Below are 2,167 nucleotides of genomic sequence, written 5' to 3'. Positions count from 1 at the left end.
CATTGCTTTGCCTCCCTATAAGCATGTGATCACATGGGAGTCAAATAATAAAATAAATGGACTTCTGGCTTGTGTCTGGTTCCCAATGAGTCCACTGGGATTGCGGACAAACCCAGTGGTCATTTCCCTGGTCCCCAAATTGAAATAGATTTTGTAATTGAAATAGAGATACTTTGTAGCTGGCTGACAGCTCCACTGATCTCTGGGCCTAGGGGGGTCAGAGCTATCCCAGAGACCAGGAATAGTCAAATAGAAGTCTCTGAAACTGGCCCCTCCCTTCAACCCAAATAGCCAAAAACCATACTGCATGCCAGAGAAATGACCTAAGTTAGGGAGGGAAAGAATGTTTGGGCTCGCTCTATATTTCTTATCGAGATCAATATGCTTCCTAGCTGGGTCCCTTTAGGAACCGGACATCAAGTTTATTTCATCTCCAAGGCCTCCAAACTGAAAAAATAATTGCTAATGATGATTTCATTACAGTCATTATAATCCACTTCTATTAGGATGAAACTACTTGAAAAATCCACAAAAACTTTTAAAATCGGATTGTGCCTTTCTATAGTCTCAGGTGCTCTTATAAAAACACATTCAACTAAAGAGTGCTAATACTGTTTGCTAGAAAAAGAGAGCTTTTCCTTAAAAAAAAAAAAAAAAGAACAAAAACAGAAAAGCAAACAAAACAACAAACAAGCCAAAAAACAAGCTACGTGTTTTCATCCGGGACAGAGTGGGGGTAAGATGGCAGCACCCAGGGAGCTGGTCAGGGGGTTACAGTCAGTGGATCTGAACAGCCTGGCTGTGAGGACCTATGCCAGATTTACCGGTGCCCCACTCAAGGTGCGCAAGGTCACCAACTCCTGGTGGAGCCCTTCAGGAACTCTGCCTGCCCTTCTGACTCATCAGGGAGAGGCCATCTTGAGACCACACAAGGTCACCACTCACCTTGGAAAAGAGAAGTACAAAGCCATTATTATAAATGAGATCTCACCCTGGCAGGGAGCAGACCCCTTGGCCTTCATGTCTCCGCTGGAAGGGAAGCTGCGCCCCGCACGCTTGAGTAGACACCAAGAACTACGGGGACGTGCCCCGGAAGTGGTATGCAGCGGCCATGCCCTTTCCCCTCAACTTCTTCCTGCCTGGCTGCAGGCAGTGGCAGTTCCCCGTGGCTGCGGCTGCTGCGGGGGGAGCTCAGGCTTGAGAACGGGGAAGAGCTGGAGCAAGAGACGCGGGGACGCCCGACCCTGCTGTCTCAGCACCTAGGCTCTCAGACATTCTTTTTTGGAGATGCCTCCACCGCCCTGGACACCTTGGTCTTTGGCTTCTTGACCTGCTGCTGCAGGCAAAGCTGCCCAGTGGGAAGGCGCAGGCTCACCTACCTGACTGCGCGACCTCTGTGCCTACTGCACCCACATCCTCAACCTCTGCTTCCCCTGGGATGGAGCTGGGGTGCCACCTCCATGCCAGATGGTGACTGAGGAGGAACCACAGCCCACGGGTGCTGGCGGGACCGGCAGCCATGATGGTCTACGCCTCGCTCGTTAGCGTTGTTTCTATCCAGCAACGCCTGCTCCGACCCCAGGCACGCAGTCCCTGGGCACAGTTGAGGACGATGAAGAGGAACAATTAATGCGTCCTCTTGCGCCCAGGACTGATTTTTCTACTGGCATGCATTCCAGAAGCCCCCGTGTTTCCCCGTTGTTGGTAGCCTGGAAATGGGGTGCCCACTCCCAGAGAAGAAAGCTGTCCACACTGAGAAGAGAAACCAAAAAGCTATTTTCATTAAGTGTGTGTGTGTGTATAAGGTATGTGTCACCATTGGAGGAAGATTTTTGATATTTCGGTCAAGCGGCCTTCATAGATCGTTTCTAAAAGAGTGGGCTTAGGGCGCCTGGGTAGCTCCCCCGGTTAAGCCTTCGACTTTTGATGTCAGCTCAGGTCATGATTTCACGGTTCGTTAAGATAGAGCTCTAGGTCAGGCTTCGTGCTAACCGTGCAGAGCCTGCTTGGGATTCTCTCTCTCCCCCTCCCTCTCCCTCTGCCTCTCCCTCGCTCTTTCTTGCTCTCAAAATAAATACATGAACATTTAAAAGGGTAAACGTGGTTCCTTAGAGATTTCGCTTCGGTCAACAAGACGCCAAGAGTACACTGAAAGGATTCTCAGAAA

At 50.1% G+C, this 2,167-nt stretch overlaps 1 pseudogene; it reads left to right on the top strand.

Moving 5' to 3' along the window:
* The first annotated feature begins 741 nt into the window (after window positions 1-741).
* LOC106981327 (metaxin-1-like) lies at window positions 742-1,768 on the top strand (annotated as a pseudogene).
* Window positions 1,769-2,167: the final 399 nt, after the last annotated feature.

This window comes from Acinonyx jubatus, chromosome B4 (genome assembly GCF_027475565.1).
Source record: "Acinonyx jubatus isolate Ajub_Pintada_27869175 chromosome B4, VMU_Ajub_asm_v1.0, whole genome shotgun sequence".
NCBI lineage: Eukaryota > Metazoa > Chordata > Mammalia > Carnivora > Felidae > Acinonyx > Acinonyx jubatus.
Note: the sequence above shows the minus strand (reverse complement) of the source record. Positions and strands in the feature narration are given on the sequence as shown.